This window comes from Physeter macrocephalus, chromosome 15 (genome assembly GCF_002837175.3).
Source record: "Physeter macrocephalus isolate SW-GA chromosome 15, ASM283717v5, whole genome shotgun sequence".
Taxonomy (NCBI): domain Eukaryota; kingdom Metazoa; phylum Chordata; class Mammalia; order Artiodactyla; family Physeteridae; genus Physeter; species Physeter macrocephalus.
The window spans coordinates 1,398,625-1,422,945 of NC_041228.1; the positions used below are offsets into that span (position 1 = coordinate 1,398,625).

Below are 24,321 nucleotides of genomic sequence, written 5' to 3' on the forward strand. Positions count from 1 at the left end.
GGCCATGGCTCACGGGCCCAGCCGCTCCGCGGCACGTGGGATCCTCCCGGACCGGGGCACGAACCCGCGTCCCCCGCATCGGCAGGCGGACCCTCAACCACTGCGCCACCAGGGAAGCCCAGGATTAAGTGTTTATTAGTATAATCATCACCACTACCAAAGACGTTCTCCAACTCAAAAAGCATCCTCTGGGGCGGTGGCATCTTCCGATCTGGTCCTCCCAGGAAGCAGCAGAGCAGGAAGCCTGGGCGGGCGGGTCAGCAGAGCGGTGAGCGGGCTCTGGAGCCAGAGCGCTGGAGTCAAACCCTGGCCGCTCACTTACGGGCCTGTGACTCCGGGTAAGTTACTCAGCCCTGGGAAGTGTCCTGATCTTAGGAATATGAGGAACCTAGCAGGTGCGAGGGCCATAAACGGTGCTGACTATCATGATGATGATACGAAGAGGGTGACGACGGCCAGTTCTCCTGTGTCCCCGCTCATCCACCTCAAGCGCAGGCCAGTGAGCACTCTCTGGAGCTGGGGCGTCGCTCAGAAGAGGAGCAGCTGCACCAGCTTCCCGGGCCCCCCGACTCCACAGCCCCTTCCAGAGCTTCAGCGCCTGTGCCTCTGCGATGGCGCGGATGCCACCACCTCCCGGTGGCTGCGGGATCAGAAAGGACAGACGGCGGGGACGTGCTAATGGGGAACGTGGCTCAGGACCCCACAGCTGAGACTCAGCCACGCTGTGTCCGCGGGACTTCACTGTTCCTACCAGGATGCTGACGCAGTCAGGGCTGGGCCCCCATCCTTCCCTCGGGGGACATTAAGAGGCAGAAAACGAGACAGTCTTCCATCAAACCACGTAAAGAAAACAATAAAACTTAATTGACTGGGAGCTCCGAGATGGGGGCTCACAGGGTCAGCACGACTGCCTGGCCTGCTCTCTTGCGTCCACCTCGGGGCGGGCTGCCCTCTCCTGGAGGTGGGAGCGCAGGGCTGCTGGGACCGCAAGCAGCCTGCCGCGCCAGTTCCCAGGAAGACCCCGCTCTCCCAGCCAGCAATCATGCCAGGGAAAGGTCCACGGCACTGCTACCACCATCGTGGACCCGGCCACACGATCCTGAGCCCAGGGGCCGACAGCCTGGACTCTGTGGGCTGGGAGGGGGCACACACCTCTAGTCATAGGCCCCTCGTGTGATCCAGCCCAGACCCCAGACCCCTGGTCCCTGCTCCCCACAGCCCTGTCTCAGGTGCTCTTCAAGTGACTCTCAGCGCGGCACAGGCTGGCCCTCCTGGGATCAGCACCAAACCCAGGCTTCATCTGCCTCCCTCGGGTCTGCCGCTCTTCACTCTCCCTTCACTTTAGTCTTATGTCACCCACTCCTCCATTCAGGGATCCAGCAAACACTTAGGGGCCAGGCGGTGCTGAATGTTCTGGCAGAAAACAGAGGGATCCGAGAGGCGGCCTGCCTTCACAACCTAGTAAGTCCGTCATCACTGACATGGCACAGATGACAATTCAAAGAACAGGAAGAATTACGGCTGGACGGAGCCACCCAGGTTAAATGCCATTTGTAGCAAATAACACAGTCAAAACAAATGCAGCAGCCACAGATATGCCGGTGAGCGTTAAAAAAAATCTAGGCCTTGGCCAACAGTTTGTTTCTCCCAAACACTAGTCAGAGAGCAACGAAACTCTCAGTAACACAGAAGGGTGCTATGTGCTGTGAGCCACGGTCATAAACGTGGGTGAACCGACCCAGGGGAGGAAGGGGACAGGAAAGCGTCCAAAGAGAACCGGAGTACAAGGCATTCCAAGTGGAAGGCACAGACATGAGAAAAGACATGGGCTGTGCAGGAAACAAGGGCTTGTGCACTGGCAGGGCACACGAAGCAAGTGGTGGAAGATGTGTCTGGAGCAGTAGGCAGGAACAGGGTCCCAACCTTCACCTTGCAGGAGGGGACTTAAGGACTCCTGTCTGCCCATGAGCCCCGAAACCCCTAGATGGCAGTGCCCGTGTCTAGGTGCCCACCTCAGGGCCCTGCAGAGGAGCGCCGGAGAAGGTAGCCTGGATACGGTCAGAGCAAACAAAGGAGGAGAGAAATGTGCAGGTGGCCCAGGAAGCTCCACCTCCTCCAGGAAGCCTTCTCGGACTGCCACTCTCCCACAGCCACTGCAGTCGCAAGTGGGCTCCTGCACTGTCCTGGGCAGGCTGCACCGGGTTTCTACCGAGGACCTACAACATATGAGGTTGACCACTCAGAAGTACCATTTTAATAGACTGAAGCACTCCAATACTGACAAACTTCACCTGGACCTCACCTGGACACTCTGTCCACCCTGGGGCTATAGTGAGGAACAATCCCAATCCCTGCCTCCTGGGGACCCAAGATAAAGCAGAAGACAAGCAAACAAGCGACACTGACAAAACATGAAGTGCTGGGAAGGAAAAGAGAAAGGACCTGAACCAGGGTACTGGTAGGAGAGGGCGGTCAGGAAAGTGGGCTGTGACCTGCCGGAAAGATGGTAAGCTGCCATCCCACCAGGAACTAAGACAAGGGCAGGAAGAGCGTGGGTGAGGAAGGGGCCAGGTGTGGCTGCGATGGCAGCAGGCCCATCTAGTCCAGCAGCTCGACCCAAAGAATTTTCTGCCATGACCGCAGTGTTCCATGCCTGCGCCGCGCTGGCTAGTGGACGCCACACTGGACGGCGCACAAAGAGCCCAGAAGGCAAAGGAGGAGTGAGACGTGAGGCTCCCAACAGGAAGCCCCTGGAGAGCTTCCGCGGGGGCAGCACAGATCAGAGGCGGCGCATCGTGCCCGGCTCTCCCTCAAGGGATGCCTCCCGCTCGCTGGTGATGAGCAGCGTCCCTGGCGCCCAACAGGTGGGCACCCGGGCCTCAGTGAGAGCGCTCCGCCCCTGAGACTCTGCCTCTCCCACGACCCCGCCCCGAGGCCCCGCCCCTCCCATGGCGGTCCCGCCCCTCCCGGAGGCCCTCCCGCCGCGCGGGCCCCGCCCCCGACCACCCCGGGCCCCGCGCGCCCCTCCCGGCCCCGGCGTCCGCCCCCCCCACGCCTCCGGCCTCGCGCCCTCCCAGCCGAGCCAGCCTCCTCCCGCCGGCCCGCCCCCGCCGACCCGGCGCCACCGCGCGCCGCTGCCTCACCTGGGCCTCGGTGGCTCTCGGGCGCGCTCCGTGCGCTCTCGGCGGGAGGGGCGGAACAGGGGGCGGAGCCGGCACCCAAACATCACGTGACGGCCCCTCTCGCGCCGGCGAGGGCCGCGAGGCCGCCCCCCGTCCGTCCCGTCGGCCCCGACGCCTCGCTCCAGCCAATGGCCGCCGAGCTGCGGAAGGGGTGAGCCCTGGGACTACAAGTCCCAGAGTGCCCCGCGCGGGCGGCGGAAACGGCCTGGGACGGCGGCCGGCAGGGCCAGAAAGCCTGCGCCCGGCGGGAGTCCCCGCGGGTACCCAGGGCTGCGGCCCTCGAGGTACCACCCTCGAGGGCCACCGAGGACGCGTCGTCCCGGCCTGCCGGGCTGGGCCGAGCCGTTTCCGCTGCCTTCCCGGGCCTGTAGGTGGCCGGCTCACTCGCACCCCCGAACCTCAGTCCCCCCATCTGTGGAACGGGGGTGACAGACGCAGAGTGCGCGGTCCCCGCCTTAGAGGCCCGACCGGATCTCACGGGTCTGAGAGACAGAGCCGCGGCGGCGCAGTGGCCGTGCGGGACCCGGACTCGGGTCCGGAGGGCACAAGGGGCAGCGCCCGGGTCTAGGGCGGCCGCTGAGCACTGCCGGGAGGGGCCGTGCCCTGCAGACCCCACGCTTTGGTCCGTGCCTGCGGGGGAGTAGACGGGATCGTCACCACACACCAAAGCCTTTCCGCGGAGGGCCCTCGGGGGACGGGTCTCCAGAGAGCGGGGTCTGAGGGTGCTCCGGCCACGCCCCACCCTCAGCGGGCGCGGGTGTGGAGGAAGGGAGGGGAAAGCGAAGTACACCTCCTCCAGGACGACCACCTGCAGAGTGGGCTTCCCGCCGACCCAGCGGGCCGAGCGGGTGCCCCGGGGCTGCGGACCGGGTGGTCTAGCGCGAGCAGGGCCGCCCAGGGCGGATGCTCAGTACCTGCTGCCTCCTCCCCAGTCTGGGGCGAGGCCCACTAGCGCCCCACGGAGAAGCAGGAGAGACGGCCCCCTCCATCAGGACCTTCCCCTGGGAGAACCAGGACCCAGACGGGTGAGGGCCGAGGGGATGACCAAGAGCCCCCCGAGGAAGCGCGGAGGGAAGAAGCTGCCGCAGCCCCTACGGAGCACCTGTCCGCTGCCCCTCCCCCGTCCTCGCTGTACCCGCGGGGTCTTCAGGAGCCTCCATGTAGCGCCCACCGAAGCCCAGCCCAGAAACGCTCGCTGTAACCAGGGGTAGCCACCTGGGCCTCTGCGTGGTCGTACCAGAGGGTCAAACACCGTCAACCTGGGGTCTGCAGCGAGTTCCCCTCCCCCACCCTTCCTGTCCATCCCTGAAGACCGGCTCCCAGGTCAGCTTCTCTGGGAAATCAGCCCACCCAGCCCCGTCCAGGGGAAGAAGGTGTTTACACTTCCACTCTGCCCCCCCCACCCCGACCCAGCACGTGGCAGCCCTCACTCACTCACCACAGACCCTCCTCCGTCAAATCCCGTGAGCAGGTCATCCTGCGGCCCAGTCCCCCTTTGTCCCTTACCAACAGAACCCATTTTGTTCAAGGCAGCAAGGTAGTGCTGGCCCGGAGGACGACGGCAGAGGACACGGTGAATCTTCAGACCCAGAAGGGACCGACGTAGCCAGCTAGCCCTCTGCCTTCTCTTGTTCCAGCCTGGAATGTGGGCACGGTGTCCCAAGGAGAACAGCCATTTGGGGAGCAAAGGGGTGGGTCCCAAGCTGTGGACAGGGAGCGGCTGCGTGGTGGAGCCTCCGCCCCAGCAGTACCCCCTCATCAGAGAGGAAACAAGCCCCTGCTTCCTCCACACTGCTGCTGACACCGCTCCTAGCCTGTACGACCACATCCGGGCATGACGACCACCCTTTTAGGCTTGTGACCTGCCCACCGTGCAACAGGCCTCTTGAGGGCAGCCCCATGTGGTTGAATTTGCATCTCGGCGCTCAGCGGGGCACCCTGCATGTGGTGTGGCCTCGGGGAGTGATGACAAGTCAGTGAGCACACAAGCTGCACTCACGGGGGCCTAGTGTTCACTCTGTGTCCCCACAGAGCCTACTCTCTTCTAACACCGAACCTATCCCTGTGTTGCTGTGTGATGTTGAGCAGTGACACCTTCTCTGGGCGTGTTCAAAGGGGTGATGTGGGAGCCGGCTGGAGAGCAGGCATGGGAGGGGCAGGGTGGTGCACCGCTACCCTGTCACCTGTCACCCGTACGGGGCAGCGTCACTGGGGGACACGTGCTGGGAAAGGGCTGGCGCAGGCCCGGCACCTAGCAGGGGCTTGGCCAGCAGAAGCACCTCACGGCCAACTGTTCGAGACCAGCCTCAGGTGCTTAGAAAACTGACTCCACGTGAAACTCCTAGCAGCCTCCCAAGGCATTTATCACCAAGCAGGAGTGGCGAAAAAAAAAAGAAACTCCACGACAGGAGCACTTCAACCTCTGTGAAGGAGGAGTTTGCCGCCCCTCCTGGGAAGTAGCAGAACCTGCTTATTCCCCACCACCGTGGGAGGAGGCATCTCCAACACCCCAAGGAGCCAGTCTGTCTGTCCCTCACCCACCACCCAGGCTTGCTACCTGGCACAGTGTCCCCCTCTCCTCTTGCCAAATCTTATCCTGTTTGCCATCATTTATTCATTCAACAACCTTCTGATGTCAGGCAACATGCTAGGCCTTGGGGATGCCACACAATTAGATTTGGTTGCTAATGCCAGAAAATCCCAATAACAGTGGCTTAAATAAGATCAACGTTTACTTTCAGTGGTACACATTCAAGTCCCAATAGGCCATAGGGCTGGGAGGGTGGGCCTCACAATCATCAGTACCCTGGACTCCTTTATTCTTGTTGTTTCTCTGAATGGGCCCTCTGCCTCATGGCACAAAATGACTGTGTAAGTGCCAGCCATCACGTCTGCTTTCCAACAGCACGAAGGAGAACTGGATAGTGGGAATGCACGCACCCCCAATGCCATCCTTTTAAGGACACTTCCTAGATACTGTACACCCCATATCTGCTTACACCACCACCACCACCCCACTTGGCCAAAACTGGGTACTTTTAGTTGCAAAGGAGGCTAGGAAATGTCTTCTTCCCAAGGACTATGTTCCCAGCGGCCATCTGGGCTCTTGTACCAAGTAAGAAGGGGAGGATGGGGCCCATCTAATAGTCTCCACCGAGACACAGCCCTTGTCACAGTGCTTGCTGTTTAGCAGGCAGGCCACAAAACGCACAAGTGTGCACTGGGAACCTGGGTGAAGGCTGTACAGGGGCAGAATGGGGGCTTGGGGGATCCAAAGGGGGCTGGGGGTCAGGGAAGTCCCCCTTGACAAGGAGGCCTGGCACAGGGGTGTCTTGAGGGGTAGCATTCCTGGGAAGTGAGTTGGGAGTGTCCAGCAGGAAGGCAAGGAGCCTGTGGACGTCCGTGTGCCACTGTCACACCTCCTCTGTGGAGGCGTCCTGACCTCTCCAGCCGCTGATGGCCTCAGAGCCCCTGCCGCTCAGACCACCCCTTCTGCTCCCTCAGCCACAGGTGGGGAACCTGGTCCCGGCAGCGAGGGGCACACACAGGTCCACAGGGGGCCTCAGCAGCGCTGGGGCCCCAGGCCTGTCTCTGACGCCCAGGCCAGGGCTCTACCGCTACGTCACAGCCCGCGCCCCTCGGGGCTTAAGATCATGGGCATGTAGTGGCCTTCAGATCATGGGCCGTGGGCTCGAAGACCAGCCCAGTGGACTTTAGGGAGGGTCTCGTCTACCTCTCCCTTTGAGGTCCACCACACACAATTTGGCCTGACTACCTGTGCCCGGTGTGTGCACTGATGGGCAGTACGCCTGCGCCCAGGTGACGCCAGGACCCCGTGAGGGCCGTGAGCGTGCTGGCCACACCCCCCAGCCCCCGGGCAGCCTGCGGCACTCACGGGGCGGGGGCAGGGGAGAGAGCAGAGTGTACGGGAAGGCAGACGCTGAAGGGGACACCTTGGGGCCCAACCGAGGCAGCCAGTGCACACTGGCGCTTATTTCTCTGCCCAGGACACACCCACATTTTGTGGCCTCCCGCGCAGTTTGGCGGCCCCGTGGCTGGCCCCAGACATAGGACCGGGAGCAGCAGTGAGGGGCGCCTCTTTCCAGCTGCGCCAAGCCTGCCCCACCGTCCTGCGTGCATCCCCCTCGTCACCAGGACGTAGAGGAGCTCCACCGGCTTGAGGGCCTCCAGCTGACGCCAGACAAGCCCCAAGAGGGAAGGGCCCCGGGCCGAGGGGCTCCCTCATCCATGGGCGACTGAGTGTGAGAGGAGAGGACAAAGGTTGGGCTGCAGGAAGCGGACAGAGGAAAAGGCACCGCCTCTGCAGGGCCTGGACCGCTATCTGAGCCCCAGACAGCACTTGGGGTTTGGGGAAGGGGGTGCGTCAGCCCAGTGCTGTTTCCCAGGGGCTTGGGGAGTTGGGGTGAGGAGCTGGCAAGTGGGGGAGGAAGTGAAGTAAAGAGCAGGGGGTGTTAGGGGAGGGGGAAGGGAGCAGGGGGCCACTCCCGCACCCTGCATGGGTCTGGCTCACCCCCAGGTAGGGTGGTGGGAGCTGGGCCTGCGCTTTGGGCTCCTCTGGGAGGCGTGTGGTGAGTTCTCTTGGCCCAAGGCGTCCCCGTGCCGGGACCAACGTGGCTTCTGCGCGCACCCCGCCTTGATTTCCTCTGAGGTGCTCTGCACACATGGCACCTTGTTCTTTTGGTACCAAGTCTCTGTTTAGGGACAGACAGACTCCTTCTCCTCTCCCTGTCCCTCTTCTCCCTCCAGCTGGGCCGCCAGATCACTGGCCACCAACCCTACAGCGCCTCCCCCTGGCTCTACCCCTGGCCAGCAGGGGCGGCACGTCGACACCTGCCCTGAGCCTTGGCTTCCTCAGATCTGCAGCCTGGACCACAGTGCTCCCTGCTCCGCGTGAGGCTTGTGTGGGCCGACGCCCACGAAGCCTTCACAGCCCTTCACAGCCCAGACCTGGCCCGCTGGAGACCCTGGGCACGTGTGAGCACATGGCCTGTCTGACTTGTCATTGGTCTCTTGGGTGGGTACGGAGCACCAGTGCCAAATGCCAGGGCCAAGAGCACGTGGGTGCTGCCCTCAGGGTGTCTCAGAGGAGCAGAAGGAGACAGACAGGCCCAAAGAATCACCTCCTGGGCTGTGCGTCTGTTGTTAGAAGGTTGTATGAGGAAACAGGGTGTTGGAAAGGTTTCCCAGAGAAGGGGCATTTGGATTGGGTGCTGAAGGATGAATAGGAGTTTGCCAGCAGGACCGGTATGAATCTAACGTGGCTGCTGAAGAAGGTCGCCACGTCCACCTCCTGTGTCGGATTCTGCCCAGACGCCTATCCCAAACCTAACACGTGGGGGTTTGCCCGGTCTCCTCCCTGCTTCCCCCTCCTCTCCTCCCTGCACACATTGACGCTGACACAAATGCAGTCCCACACACTCATACACGGTCACACACATTCTCACACTCATAGAGTCAGGAACTGATTTCAGTGTGTTCCTCCCCATCCCCACCCGCCGAGCGCAGGGAGCTGCGGTAACGAGATGCTAATCAGCAAAGGTAAAGCTCAGAGAGAAGGCACTTTACAAAATCAAAACACTCTGTGCTTCCAGGGACCCCTCCCGGCAAGCGAACTGCCAAACCTCACGACAGCGCTGTGCGTGGGCAGCAAGCCCCCGCCAGCCCCACCTCCCGGGGTGTTGGTGAAGTAGGAGGGGTCTGCGAGGTGGCAGGGTGGGAGCGCAGGCCCCAGGCCCTGCCGGACGCTGTGCGAGCCCACGGCCGCTAACTCTCCGGGGGCGTCCTCTCACCTGTGCCCGGCCGGTTCCCTCTGCCCGGGAGGTGACGTCCCCATCCTTCAAGCTGTCCCTCCCACGCACCTGCGCCTCGGCCTGGGGCTGGGGTCTCCTCCAAGCTCCCGCCCCGGGCTGGCCTCTTTCACAGCACCGATCACACTGTCCGCGCCTCCACCCCCGCCCCCAACCGCAGCATACTGAGAGCCACCTGTCGGCAGCACCTGTCACGTGGCTGCTTTTCACTGTGTGTTAATGGAAGGAATGAATGAGTGAGTGAACGAGTGATAGACGGAGTGGCTGAGCTGAAGAGGTCTTGCAGATCGTGTGGACTGTTGTGGGGGAAACTGAGCCCCAGAGCAGGGAGGGGGCCCCCCCAAGGCTGCCTGGCAATGGGGCAGAACTGGGCCTGGAGCCTGCCCGTCCGATGCCCTTCCCTCCTCCTCTGACTGCTGACGTCCCCAGGGCCGGGGGCTCTGCCCTCGCTCCGATGGTCTGTCCCCTTCCCTGGGGTCCCCACGATCCTCAAGCTCCATCAGCTCTCTCAGCCCAGACCCGTGACTCTCCCTCCTCCCTCTCGGATGCCTGCCCCCCGGCCGAGCTGTGGGCTCTGAAAACAGGTGGACTGGGGGCTTGAGGGCACGGCCGGCGGCTCCTCCCTGGGGCCAGCGGGCCCTGCGCGCCTTCATCTTCGGGGCTGCCCGACACCAGAACGAACAGCGTCTCTGGCCCCTCAGAAGTCAAGGAGGCCTAGAGGAAGGCAATCCAGGCTGGACCACAGTGGCCTGCCTCCTCGGCCTGTCCGCAGGGAGCTCCCAGGGCCTGTGAGGCCATGGGATGAGGGTCTTGGAGCCCCCTGGGCACTGCACAGTTACTGGGTGGAGTTATCCTGGTGTTGACCACGGAGCAGACGACCCAGGCGGCTCCCCTGTTTCCATCCAGGTGGGTGTTTAACAAGGCATGATCACAGAGACCAGCCGCGTGGGGCTCCAGCACAGTCCCGTGTAATGGGGGAACCTGGGGGAGCGGGCGGCGCACGGTGCCAGAGCGGCTCCCCTGTGCCCGGCTCAGGCCGAGCCCTTAGCGGGGCCCCGGGGACAAGGGCTCAGGCCCCTGCAGGGCCAGCCAGGCCCAGGAATGGTGGTCGGTGGGGTGAGATCAGGGAAGACCAAGGCCCCAGCCTGACCTTGACTCCCCGTGTCCTGAGCCACATCAGCATTTCCGGACGTTCCTTTCCCATCTGGAAAAAGAAGACGTTGGCCTTGATTTCAGGTCTCACCTGGGGGCACCATCACGCTGGGGGACAGCGCAGAGCTTCCTGGCTGGGGAGCCACCCCCAGGTTGGTTCTCTGGATTTCTGGGCCCCTCCCCCTGCCGCTGCCTGGGAACCTCCCACCGGTCCCGCAGGTGAGCTGCAGAGCCCCTCCTCCCTCCATGCCTTGACAGATCCCCGTCCATGCGGAGGGGCCGCCTGGAGGTGCAGGCGGGGCGGCTGCCCTGATAAAGCGCGGTGGTATCGCCCTCCGCCCGCACTGACCCCCTCATGTGCTCAGTGGGGCCATTATTTCATGTCCTCCATCCATCTACCCACCCAGCCAGCCATCCCTCCTTCCTTCCATCCATCCATCCATCCATCCACTCACTCAACGAACATTCACAGAGGGTCTTGACCAAGCACAGGGGACAGAAGAGACTGAAAGCGGCGAAGCCCCCGTCCCCTCCAGGAGTGGGCGTTGGGCGTGGGGAAATGACCACATACGATGTCCACCCAGGTTGTCACCCCCTTTTCTCGAATGGGAAAACTGAGATCCAGAGATCCCAGGGAAAGAAAATGTCCTATTAACTTGGCGTCACAACTGAGAAGGAAGACGAGAGGTGCCAGCATGCCCGCTGGGAGGGAGATGGGGTCTGTCCCGGGGCTCCAAGCTGAGGACCTGCCGCGCCTCCCCTAGAGCCTCGTGGGTCTGTCCCTCCGCTCCGGGCCCCCGGCTGTGTGGGCGCGACACCGTGGGCGGCAGGCGTTGCGTGCGTTGACTGTATTTGGTGATCGCTGCTGTATTTATAGGGCTTGATGGGGATAAAAATAAAGTGAGGGAGCATTGCAGGAGTCACCGTGCAGCACCGCAAGCGTGCGTGGTCCCTGCCTCTCCCGCCAGGAGTCGGGGTCTCGGGGGCAGTGGGGAGGGAGTAGGGGCACGTGGGCCCAGGACAAGGTGTGGACCTGCTGGTGGATGTCAGGAGAGCCACGTGCCCAGCTCAGAGTGGGGTCCCCATAACCACTGCCCCTCTGCTTCTCCTACCCGGGCTTCCCTGTGGCCAAGGACCGTGCCCCTGGGCTGTCCAGTGAGGTGGGGCTCAGACTGGGACCAGGGTCGGCCTGTGACCAGGTTCAGGGCTCCACGTGCTCCGAGGTTGGGTGTCGGTCTGGCTCCGAGGCGGGAGGTCTCCCACGGTCCTGGAACCCCAGGAGGAACAGCGCTCAGGTCCTGTCTGGGAACCTGGGTGCCCTTGAAAGTGTCCCCATCAAGCATCGCTGGGTCTGGATCCCCTCCGGGCCACTCTCCTGGCGAGTCCCTCACGAGCAACCGGGGCAGTTCTGTGTGGAAGGTGGGCACGCTGCTGGCCCGCCCCGTCTAAGGCCCGCAGCCCTGTCCTCCAGGCGTAGAGCTTCCTCTCCAGCTCCATCCCGCCGGCTGCTTTTGCTCTGAATTCAGCCGCATGAAGTCACCACGCTGGGGAGGAGCTGGGGCGGAGAGAGGTCAGCAGTGACTCCACCCCGGGTCATGGGGCTTGCGGTGGCTTCCGGGGACACCCCCCGATTCTCCTTCAGGCCGGGCTCCGGCTCTCCAGCGCTAGGGTGCTGCCAGCCCCATCCGGTTCCCTCTGTGGGACCGGCCTGGCTGGAAGGAGCCTCCTTGCCGTCCACCGCAGGGCAGCCCGCAGCCCAGGACTGGTGCATAGACTCTGCAGAGGCCCAGTTTGGGACAGCTCTACGGGGTCGTCCCCGCTCCTGTGAGGCCAGCTGAGGTCTCTGGGTCGAGGGCACCTAGTGCAGTCTCTCCCTCGGCCCAGCCACCCCCCGCCAGCCCAGGAGCTGTTCCCATCTGCTTTCCACAGTAAACTTCCAGCAGGCAAACCTCTCAGGACCCAGAGACGGGACCTTGGCTGTGGACCGCCGCCTCCCTGTCCCCCACCCCGGACTGTGAAGGGACCCTGTTGGGCGACGGCCCATCCCCACTCCTGCGTCAGGCAGGGGCAGGAGGAGCCGGGGGAGGGACGCAGCGGGCAGAAGGCCATACCCTCCGGCCGACACCCCTGGCAGCTTCAGGCCAAACTCCCGTCCGGATCCCACAAGGCAGACGTGGCCGCCGTCCGGCCTCTGCCGTCTGATGTCAGGTCGGGCTCACGCACCGGCGTGCGGTGCCTGTGATACGGGGACTCCCGCTGCTGGGCGCGGGTCCAAATGTCCACACCACCGTCGGCCATTGCCTCCACTTCACCAGTGGCTCCACCCCTGCCGTCACCATGGGAACACCGACATCTCCGCTGTCCCCACGGTCACCGCTGTGCGTGGAGCCACCTCACGTCCCCCTGCTGCCATCACTGTGCAGTCACCAACACTCAGCCCCATCGCCCCCCGCCCCCCCGGAGGCCCACCAGCTCTCAGTCCTGGGAATTCTGTCCTTCACCTAATGGACATTTGGTTTTTCCACCCCTTTGATGACAGAAAAGGACGAGAACTTTGGAACAAACGTCCAACGGCACAGAGGGCCAGCGTCTCATGAGAAGATAAAGGCTTTTCTTAAGGGTCGAGGGGGGAAGTTTAGTTTTAGGCGGTGCAGGGAGAGTCCAAGAACCTTCAGGAGGTCAGACGATGACGCTCCTTCCCACCTGTCCTCCCTGAATTCCGATGACTCTGGGAGCCACGCTCAGGCCGAGGGGTCAGCGATGGCTTTGGACCTTGCCTACCCCGTCGTGTGGCCTGGCTCGCTTCACCCCAGCCTTCTGCACATGGGGTGATGCTTGGCTTGGCGGGTCAAGCCTAGACCCTCCCTAGTGTCCCAGATGGAGGGTCTATGACTCCTCTGTGTTGGAAAGACAGGTAATGAAATGGGGGAACCCCATCCCCTTTTGCCTTCTCCTCCCGTTTGGAGACAGGTGGGGGGCCCCCAGAGGCTGAGGCCGTGGGGAAGGGAGGTTGGTGTTAAAGTCTCTGGGGGCTCAGTTGCAGGTAGGACGGCGCAGGCACACACACCCCCTCATTGATCGTGGCTGCAAACCCAGCCGGAGCGCCTAGAGCAGTGCGGGGGGCTCTCGCAAGTAAAGCTTAGCAGGTGCCTGGGAAGAAAACTGGACTTTGAAGCACCCTCAACTCACTGGCCAGTTCCCCCGCTTTTCCCTCATGTCCTCCAGCTTAGATCAAGGCCGCCTGAAGTCTGGAATGGGCATCAGTGCCACCAGAGAGAGTTCAAAGAAAATCCCTCTACTTATGGCTCAAAGAAGAGGACTCCTAACACTGAAAGAGAGTGGGAGAGGTGCCCCATTTATTTTTCTTTTCTCTGTAGTCCCACACCCAGCCCCCAGGCAGTCCTTGAAGTAGCCAGCTTGGCAACGGCAACAGCAGTAGGCCCGAGGGCATGAAGTATGCTAAAGGAGGGGAGATTCCCTCCCTATTCAGGAGCTGTGCTCTCAAGAAGGCCAGGTGGACCCACTTTTGTTCTCTCTCCCTCCCTCCTCACTCTGCTTGGTCCTGGATGTGGACGCCGTCATGGGAAGTAGATAGCAGAGTGTCCTAATGAAAACCCCATCCTTTGGCCAGAAGACCGAAGGGAGGCATCCCAGGAGACAAGCGACCAGGAGAACACAGAGAGGGGGCTTGGAAAAGTGACCCCTTACTTGTTTATGATAGCTGAGGATCAGCCCCAAGCTAAGCAGGCGTGGACCCTAAACGGTGTGCCAAAAATTCTTAGAAATTAGCTACAGGGTACATACTGCCCAATCCCAGAATGTCCACTGGATGCTCACGCAGGACGGATCTGAATAGCACTGAAATGCTCTAAACTCTGACCTGAGGTAGGGATCGCAACCCCTGAAGACTGGTCGGAACCTGCAGCCCGGACCCAACTGTGTGGATTGCCTGCCAAAGTGTAAGTGTCTATTTCATACATCTCCACAGGACTTAGAACATATCCAGAGCCTTACAAAATAATATTCAAAATTTCTAGGATACAATCCAAAATGATTTGGCATATGAAGAAACAGGAAGATCACAACTTGCATTTTTCACGGAACAAAATGATAAACAGGAGCCAACTTGAGATATCACAGATGTTAGGATTATCAAACAAAGACTTAAAAGCAGCCATTATAAAAATGTTCCAACAAGTAAGGGCAAACAGTCTTGAAATAAACAGACATACAGAAAGCCTTAGCAAAAAAAAAAAAAAAAAAAAAAGACATAAAGAAGAACCAAATGGAAACAGGACAACTGAAAAATACATAACCAAAGTAAAAATACTCAGGGTATGAATTCAATAGCAGAATGGAGATGACAGAAGAAATTACTAGTGAACATGAACACCGATCAATAAAAAGTATCTGACATGAGCAGGAGGGGAAGATAGATTAAAAGAAGAAAAATAGAGCTCTAGGACCTGTGGGATAATATCAGAAGGTCTAATATTCACAAACTTGGGGTCTCGGAGGGAAACAAAAAATTGTGATGCAGAAAAAATATTTGAAGAAAGAATGGCTGAAAATTCCCCAAATTTAATAAAATACATAAACCTACAGATTCAGGAAGATCCACGAACCAAAGAAATTCATTCTCAGACACATCAAGATCAAACTGCTAAAAACTAAAGACAAATGAAAGCAGAAAGAAAAACAACGAATTATTTATAAGGGGAAAACTATCCAGATGACTTTGGCTGTCTCATCAGAAACCATGGAGGCCAGACAGAAGTAGAACAATATTTTCCAAGTGCTGAAAGAAAGAACTGAAGTTCAGACTTCTATGTCCGGGGAAAATACCTTTCAGGCATGAAGGTGAAATGAAGACATTCCCAAATGAAGGATTTCTCTCTCTGTGGAAATTTCATAACCTCCTGTGGGTCTATCATTGTTTTGAAACAAAAAGTTAAGGGAATAAAAAGGGCACAAGATTTGTAAAGACACACCACCGAAGAAGATATTCAGATTATAAATAGGCATATGGAAAAACATTCAACATCACTAGTGATTAGGGAAATGCAAATTCAAACCGTGATGAGATACCACTTAATACCTATTAGAACAGCTGAAATAAAGAATATCCACCATACCTGACAACATCGAGCAACGGGAACGTTCACTGCAAGTGAGAACGTAAAATAGGACAGCCACTCTGAAACACAGTTTGGTGGTTTCTTATCAGGCTAGACATACACATAATGCGGGGCCCATAACATTCTTGCTAAGTGGATACCTATCCTGGGAATTTACCCAAGTGAAACAAAGACTCATGTTCGCAAAAACCTGTACACAAGTGTTCATAGCACGTTCATTTGTAATAACCCCAAACTGGAAATAACTGGATGTCCTTCAAAGGATGATGGTTAAACCAGCTGTGGTACCTGCGTGCCGTGGGACGGTCCCCAGCAGGAAAAAGAAAACAGCTGGATACATGCAACAGTGCAGGTGGATCGCAACAGCTTTATGCTGAGCAAAAGAAGCCAGCCTCAGAATTCGGCCTCTGTGCGATCCCACGGACACGACAGCCTCAGAAGAACAAACCTGTAGTGATGGAGGACACACACGTGGTGGCCAGGGGTCAGGGGTCCGGGGAAGGTGTGCCCACAGACGGGTAGCCTGGGGGAGTTTTGGCGGGGACGAGACTGTCCCTATCCTGGTAGTTGTGGTGGACAAACAAATATACAATATGTTCAGAGTCACAGAACTCCACGTGTGAATTAATTAGTCTCGATGTCTGGGGTGAGGGCCTCGGACCCGGGACGGCCGGGCTTCTGGAGCACTCCCGGCGGGAGCGTTGGATGGGACAGCAGCTCACAGGCTCCCGTCCTGGTTATGATGCTGAGAGAGGCGGTGGGTGGCCCTCGGTCCCTCCCTCCACACTTGCACCTGTCCTCCCGCGGGGTGTTGCGTCTCCCCGTCTCCCCGTCTGGCTCTCTGAGGGCAGCGGCGCCCCTCCGCGTTAGACTGGAAACAAGAGATGGAGAATGGTATTTAATGGACGCCTACTGTGTGCTGGGCCCTGCCGGGCGCTGCACACGCCACTCCCTTGACGGGGAGACCTTTGCCCCACTTTTCAGGAGGCATTGGAGGCCCAGCTGCAGCGGGGCGGTAGGCACAGGAGAGGCTAGCATTTGGATCCAGGACTACCTGAAGCCAGGGATGCCCCTCCCAGCGCGCCGCTGGCCTTTCCTCTGCTTCTGCTTTGCCCTCAGGTCACTCTGCAGTGACTCTGCCCTCCATCTAAGGGCACCAGTCGAGCGGGGCGGGGGGGAACAGCGGCGATGCTGGGCGGGAGCTGGAAACCTGTGCAGGGATTCCCGCGGGCCCGGGGGTGACGGGGGCAGGACACCCGCGGACCTCTGGGTGGCGGCCGGCCCTCGGGCGCCCTGCTGCCAAGGGCCCCACTCGCAGCAGTCAAACTGGGTGGTGCTGAAAGGTGCCTCCCGCTGCAGGAGAGGGCTTGTTAATTCGTTAAATGACACTTTGGCTCCCTGCATAGCCCGTGAGTGAGAACGGCGCCGCGGCTCGAGGCTCTGGGGAGAGGCAGGGGGCCCGGAGGCGGGCAGCGTGGGCAGCGGCTCAGGCCGCCGGGGGGTCTCGCTGGGCGGGTCCCGTGGCCACAAGCAGCCCGAGGACGCCGGGCAGGCACGGGCACCAGGGCCCAGCGCCACCCCGCACGCTTCACCTGACCCTGCTCCGCGGCAGGCCAGCCCGTTTCCCCAGCTGGATGGCCCACCTCTGGGTCGCCGCTGCCAGGGCCAGTGGGCGCTCTGCCCCACGCCCAGCCGTGGGGTCTTCCCCGCCCTGGACCACCCTGCCCAGAGCATGCAAAGGGGTCCCTTCCTCGGCGGCATCTGTCTGACCATCTCTGTGTCCCTCGCCACCCCTGTCCTGGATCCGAGGCTTATCTCCCCACCGGTCTGTGGGTGACCAAGGGTAGGTCAGCGTCTGAGTCACCCCCGAGCCATGGCTCCTGGAGCGGGGCACGGCTCTGCCTGCTGATGGGGCTGAGCCAGGACGGTGAGGCAGGCCCCACGCTGGGACTGTCCTAGCACTCCAAGGGGGTGGCGTCTATAGCCACTTGCCAAAGGCCCCATTACCCAGCGCTCCTCCTTCCCCTGGAATAGAACCCTGGGTCTTCAGCTGGGTGAGTAGCTGCCAGAGTAGACTTCACTGCGAGGCAGCCTGAGTCTACGTTCTGACCAATGGGATTCATGGGAAGTGATGTGAGCAACCTCTGGGAAGTGCCCATAAAGAGCAGAGCAGACCTTCCTTCTCCCCTTCTTCTTCCCGCTGACCGGAAGACAGACGTGACAACTGGAGCTTGAGCGGTTATCTTGTACCATGAGGTAAAAGACGGATGATGAGGAAGACTGTGTGGGGTGCAGGTGAGGGCTAAGGATGCTGTTTCATCCTGCTCTGTGAAGGGAGCCATCATGAAGACAAAGTTGACACATGAGGACAAGGCAAAGCAAGGAGAATTGCAGAGAAGCAGAGCTGGAACCCTGATCACACTGTGCCTGAAACCCATACTGTCCAGACTTTCATTTATAGGAGTCAATCCATTCCCTTTACAGTTTAAGCCAGCTTGAGTTGGGTTTTCTGCTACAGGCCACTGAAAGATACTGTGGGGGAGACATGTGCTGTGAGAGAGGCATGCGGCTCAGCCGTCCTCTGTGGACAGGGTCCTGAGGAAGAAAAGGAGCCTGGGGCACACAGGGCAGGCTCCCTGGAAGAGGAGGAGCACTGGCGGTGGGGGGGGGTATAAGTGCAGTCCACAGTGGGGCCAGGGTGTGGGGGGCTGGGCATCGTGTGGGCAGTCCCTCAGACCGGGAGGGGCTGGTGTCCCTCCTGGAGCCAAGAACGTGGCAGCCCCTGGTTGCCAAGGCCAGGACACTGCCAGTCTCCATACGGCCCAATTTAAAATTCGCAGGTAGCACCTCACACCTTCGACTGTGAAAAGCACGACACGACCATTATACAATGCAAGCGGTTTATTCATTGGGCCGCGCAGCTTCTCCAGGGCAGACAGATTTGCCACTCCTCCCTCGTCCGGCCACAGCACATGCCAGGCAGGCACACATACATGTGACAAACCCACGGGCCTGTGCTCTTATACCCGTGAGGTCTGCCCAGACCTCGCGTATTTGTGTTTACATTCACACGCATGAGTGTCCGCGTGTGTGGCGTGTGTGCACGCCAGCTGTGTTTGTGCAGCGCACCATACCTGTGGCCTTGCCCCGTGTGCATCCACGTGGGCGCACACATGTGCGTGGGTGTGGTGTGCGTGAGCGTGCCTGTGCCTCTGTGCGTGTGCGCCTGCACTGCATATCGTGTGTGCACACGTGGGTTGCACGCACAGGCACGTGCCAATACACCTGCTTTCCCTCCAGAGTCAGCCGCGACAGAAGCACAGGGGGTGGCACAGGGTGGGCCCGGGCCTGGCCTGGACTGAGGGGCGTCCTGCCCGCCCCGCTCAGGCCCCCACTGTGGCAGAGCCGTAGGGGTCTCTGACCAGACTCCGGGCGCAGCTGCGGCCAGAGGCAGGCGTCAGGGAGTCCAGCTCAGCGCCTACCCTCCAGGCGATGCCTGAGCTCAGTCCAGATCCTCAGACCGCGTCACCGCTCACCACGCATCTGCAAAGTGGGCGTCCCGTCTCCCTCGCGGGCTCTGAGGAAAGCAGGACACGTGGGCTGTGGACACACCAAGGAGCCCTCCGGTCAGGGCGGCCCTGCCCCACCTCGCCCGATGCCGGGACGCTGCCCCCTGCCCTTGCCTTCTGAAGCGAGGCCTCTGCAAGTCAGGAGGTTGGCACGTAGACTCGGGACGGTGGCCCTGAGCCCCAGAGCTCTCTGCTGTGGCCCTGATCTCGGCTCTGGGAGCGGCCATCCGAGAAGCTGGTCTCTGGGTCAGTCCTGGGCAGGAGCCGGACCAGGCAGCCCCTCATGCCAGGCCCCGGGGTGATCCTGGGCCAGGGCGGAGCCTCCATTTCATTACCTCTGCCACCCCCTGTCCATCAACTCCACCAGACACCCTGCCCCGCCTGCCACGTTCCCTCCCACCCCCGCCATCCTGTCGGGGAAGAGTCTGGCTGCAGAAACAGGAAGACGGGAAGTCGGAGGTCGAGCAACACAGACGACCGAGAAATGAAGTGATCGGCCCCAGGCCTCACGACCTTGCGGGGTCAGAGCCAGAATTTAAGCCCCCCACCGGCTGGGGACTCCCATCACCCGCCTGACAGCAACACCACCCAGCCCCCCAATCCACCAGCCACCTTGCCATCCATCTCCTTGGCGCCATGCCCTACCCCGCACCCTGCCAGCCCCAGCACCCCCGGCTTTATTTCTGCCGCGTCACACATTGTGGCAGCAGCACCGGGGAGCAGGGCACACGCGGCCAGCGGCACACCTGTCCCGCCGGCTCCACCTCCACCAGGCCCGAGGCGGCATCACCCTCCTGCCCTCCCCTCCCCACGCATGGCGAGCTCTCCCTCGGGGCGCCGGGCCCTCCAGTACGCAGCATACTCTTCGGAGCCTGCGGCCGGCCGGGCCCTGCTCCAGGTGCCAGGTGAGCCTCGCCCGTAGCTGTCCGGGCTCGCACGCCCCCCGCCCGCTGCCCGGGCCCGTGCGGGCTCTGCTGAGCCCCACGCAGGCCGCTCAGCCGGCCGCCGCTCCCCTTCCCAGGATGAGCACTAAGGAACCCTCTCGGATGGCTGGGCTGCGTGTTGGTTTCCTGTTGCGCTTTTTCCTCTTGTGTCTAACTCCCTTTTCTCCCTCTAAGCTGGCGCGGAGAGGGGAGTCCACAATTCACCCTCCTGGTTCCCATCCCAGCACCCGCACCTCTCCGCGGTCGCAATCGTCTAGTTTGTAATGTCTCATCTCCCCTCCGAACACCTCGACCGCTTAAAATAAATACGTAGTTTTAATCCTGAGGCGCCCAATTTAATCTGGCAGGCAACGTTCCCACGGGCGCGCACCTCCGGCTGAGACACACTCCAGCTCACCAGGCACGCCGGCCCCTGCCCGCCCTGCCAGGGGCTGCGTGGGGAGAGGACTCGGGGCCGTGTTCCCAGGAGGCAGGCCCGGGACAGGCGGCGGTGCCCTCCCCCAGCGGTGTCCTTTCCTGGAGAGGCCGCAGGACACTGCCAAGGAACCCCATAGGCGGCTCCCGGCCCCAAGCACTGGCCCCGAAAAGCCAGCCCTAGGGCTCCAGCGTCACTCACCTTCCTCTCTCCAGGGCCGGGCCAGGTGCGCAGGAGGGCCTGTGGGCAGGTGAGCGGGTAGAGGCCCCCAGGCCGGTAGCAGTTGCCCCTTCCTGGCCTCCGTGGGCATATTTCTGGCCCCTCCTCCCCTTTGCAGGGCTTGGTCAGCAAGGCGGACCTCATTCCGAGTGGCTCCTCGCAGACCGCTCAGAGGCCATCGTCACCTCCCTGGAGACCACCGACACCCGACTGCATTACCATCCTGACCCTGGCCTGGGGCCTGCCACTCTGCTCTCTCGCCCCTGCCCACCGAGCTGCTGGGCCTGGCCGTACGTTCCACAGGCCCAGGAGTTGACAGGTGGGGGGTGGCACGTGGCCTGCCGGAGGCAAGGGTGCCTGAGAGGACGGGAAGCCGGAGCCGCAGCCCTGTGTCCCCTGGCCAGGCCCGGCTCTGATGAGGCTGGAGGGCTCACCCAGGGGGACCTCAGACCCCCACTCGCCCAAAGACCTGTTGGAACCCATTACCTTAAGCAGTTGGCTGGAGGTGATTTAACAACCCTAAGTCAGTGGACATCTTGGCTCCCACGTGACGTCTTCTCAGCTAGTCTGTTCTTTCATTCATTCATGCATGCATTCATGGGTCATCTGCTCATTCACTGGTCCAAAAAGTGTCTGGCTGGCCAGGAAGGAGGGGCTCCAGGGTTTCAGAAACGAGCTGTGTTGGAAGACGGGGTTCTGAAGTCAGGAAGGCTGTGTGCTTAAGGCTGAGGCCGTGGGGGTGAAGACGAGCCGCCAGGCCCTGGGGTCTCTCAGGGGCCACAGCTGCCACGCCCACCAGTGCTCAGAGCAGGAGCCTGAATCTGGGTTACGCCTGGACCAGGGCCTGGCCTGCGCCGGCCTGGGCCTTTCTGCCACTCCCAGGGCCTCCGGGCAGCGGGGCTGAGGCCTCTCCACGTCCTCACCCATGACCTGCTCCAGCCTGCCCGTCTCTTGTCCCTTCCCACTCAGCTTCCAATGCCGACGGGCATACCTGAGGGACAGGGAGTGACGAGTGGAAACCACGCGAGATTGCATTCGTGCCCCTAGGCAGGACCCGCTACAAGGACAGGTGAGGTGACGGCCAGCTCCCCCGGGGTGTGTGTGCCCCACGGCGCATCCACGCTGGACAGTTCAAGCTTCACGTGCCCTCTGACCCAGCGCTTCTGTTCCTGGACGCACATCCCAGAGATGTGGGTTACATAAGCTCGGCGCCCCGGGCTCCCCGGGAGAAGGCAGAGGCCTCAGCCCCGTGGCCGGGAAGCCAGGCGCCCTGGGCCTGCGGACGGGTCGTGCGGGCAGGGCCTGGGCTGTGGGCCCGGCAGAAGCTGCGGGGGACGGTTGGCCGCGCAGACTTCCCAGGACTGAGGAGCAGGTGGACGAAACTCTCCAAGCGCTTGGTCCTGAGTCCCCCAGACAAGCGCCCCATTCCTCCTCCTCCTCCCAGAAGCCCGCCTGAGTCCCGCCCGATGGAGACCCGCCAGCGCCTTCGCCTCTCTGAGCCTTTCCCGGAGAGCTCAAAGAAATAACGCCGCCCAGCTGACAAGGGCAGCCTCGGCCGCAGAGGCGGGCTCGGCAGGGTCCAGAGTAAGACTGGCCGCGCTGCCCCTCACCTCCGCCCACCTGCTCGCCCTCTCAGGAGGCAAGTCCCTCTCCTGGGTACCCACACCCCAGTACCCCCATGGCTTCGATGCCATCACAGAAGCAAGCGCCCTGCCTCGCTGCAGGGAGCTCTGTCTTTCCAGGCCTGGTGTCCCCCCGAGCGACCCTCAACCTGAGATTTCTGCATCAGGCAGGCCTGGTGTCCTCCAGGGCCTTAGGCAGAGGTGGTGAGCACGGATCAGATGGAGGGCCGGGGCCCATGCTGCAGCAAGAGAGCCTAAGGTCAGGCGTAGGAGGGACTTCCAAGGGGTGAGGGTTGTAACAGCTGGAATCGTGGGGCAGCTCTTCCCTCCTGCCTCCTGCCCTTCCACTCCCAAGGCCCGTCACCCAGCCAGCCAGCCCGGCGGGGGTGGTGGCCCCGGACGGCCCCCGGGGCCAGGGCCACTCTGAGGGTGGGCACAGTGGTCCACGGGAAGCTCGCTCCTTGGCACTGCGGGCGGGCGGCGGGAGCTCAAGGCATCAGGGCCAGACAGGGGACAAAGCCGTGGGCAGCCGAGTGCCATCTGCCGCCTTCATGCCGCCTGACCCCAAGGGGCTGGAGGGAGGGGGTCCTGTCCTGTGGGCTGGGCTGAGTCAGTGCCGGGAGGCAAGCGGGAGTGGGGCAGGAGCTGGGCCCCAGCCAGGAAGCTTGGCACCAGAGAGCAGGAAAGTTGGGGCTCTGGCGTGGAGCCCACACCTCCATTGGTATTCGCCATCTGTGCCAGGCCCTCCTTGATTTACTCATTTAATCCTGACAAAGACCATATAGGTGGTACTATTATTGTCCCCATTACAGATGAAGCAGGCACAGAGGTGGTAAGTTGCCTGAGGTCACCCAGCTAGAAAGGGAGCAGTCAGGACACAACCCAGCCTCCGGTCTGGCTGCAGCCACTGCACCAACGCGCCCCGAGGACACCCCACTCTCACCTGGGGCCCCGACGTGTGGAGGGGAGAGGTGCTGGGCGGCTCACCATCTCTGCGGCCGAGCCTGGAGCCGCAGGTCGTGTGCTCGCCAGAGTCCAGTTAATGACAAGTCTCAGGCACCCTCCAGCCCAGAGCCCTCCCAGGGGAGCCTCAGGACTCCTGGCCGCCAGACCCCAGCGGGGGTGGCCGGCCACAGCAGCGATAGGGCAGCCACCAGCCACATGTGGCTGTTTAAAGTGAAATTAGTCTAAAGTAAGTAAAATTACAAGTTCACTTCCTCGGGCACACAAGCCACATTTCAAGGGCTCGGGAGCCACACGTGGCCAGTGGTGGACGTGGTGGACCGTGCAACACAGAACGTGGCCACCATCCACTCTATTGGACAGCTCTGCAGAGCCATCTTTGGAGACTGGCCTTCTCTGCCCTTTGCCACTCCCGCCCCCGGCCCAGGGGTAGGCAGCCTGGGGAGAGGGGCAAAGGGGAGGGTGGGAGGGGAGGTCGGCCTCTCTGGGCCCTCTCACTGCCCGCCTCCTGGTAACTCACCCTGACGCTGGCCCTGAACCTAGTCTGCTAGAACGCAGACCACAGTTGGGTCGCTGCTGTGTGTCCAGACCTGGCCTGGGCTGGTGAAGTGTGATGGTCCATGCGGGACTGTGGACTTCACGGAATGGAAGCTGGCCGCACATCTGCCCAAGACCCACCACGTGCTGGCCCAGTCACCCAGCTCTGGGCTGGCCCTGGGGTGCAGAGCCCCTTGTGGAGCGTCCCGTCACTGTCACTGGGCCCAGAGAGGGTCTCGGACTGTCTGACTTTGTGGATGGGCTGAGATGTGTCTGGTGTGTTCCCGGGATACAGCGAGGGGCCATGCCTGCCAATGAGGAGATCAACGGGGAGGATGGAGGACTTCCCGGAGGAGGGGCCCTTCTGATCTTCATCCTTTAGAACCTTTCGAACTTGTGGTTAACCGGAGAAGCTGGGAGCCCCTGGCCTTGCTGTCCTTCTTCCCCAAGCATCCCTCCTCTTTTTCCTCCCCTCACAGTTGCACAGCCTGAAGGGACCAGGGCTGAGTGGGATGGGAAGGTGGGGGGACCCAGAAGGCAGAGCTACCGCAGGGCGGGGCCTCGCTTCTGCTGAGTGGCGGTTCAGGTCCTTCGTGTCCTGGCTGGGAGGCTAATCATGGCATGTTGCATCCACAACTAATTATGTGCATGTGAATCAGCTAATTACTCACCATGCTCAGCACCCCCCCTCCAACACTGGCTGGCAAAGTTCACGGAGTGGCTGGAGAGGACCACGAATGTCCCCAGGCTGG

The 24,321-nt window shown here is 61.4% G+C and overlaps 1 protein-coding gene across 3 annotated transcripts in view; it reads right to left on the bottom strand.

Annotated features, from left to right (window-relative positions):
• Positions 1 to 3,310, bottom strand: part of TSNARE1 (t-SNARE domain containing 1) — an 81,761-nt gene extending 78,451 nt beyond the window's left edge. For all 3 annotated transcript variants that reach the window (XM_028500567.2, XM_028500566.2, XM_028500565.2), the window contains exon 1: positions 3,144 to 3,310. The gene's annotated coding sequence lies outside the window, so the exon portion shown is untranslated. The remainder of the gene's footprint in view (positions 1 to 3,143) is intronic.
• Between the last annotated feature and the right edge of the window lie 21,011 nt (positions 3,311 to 24,321).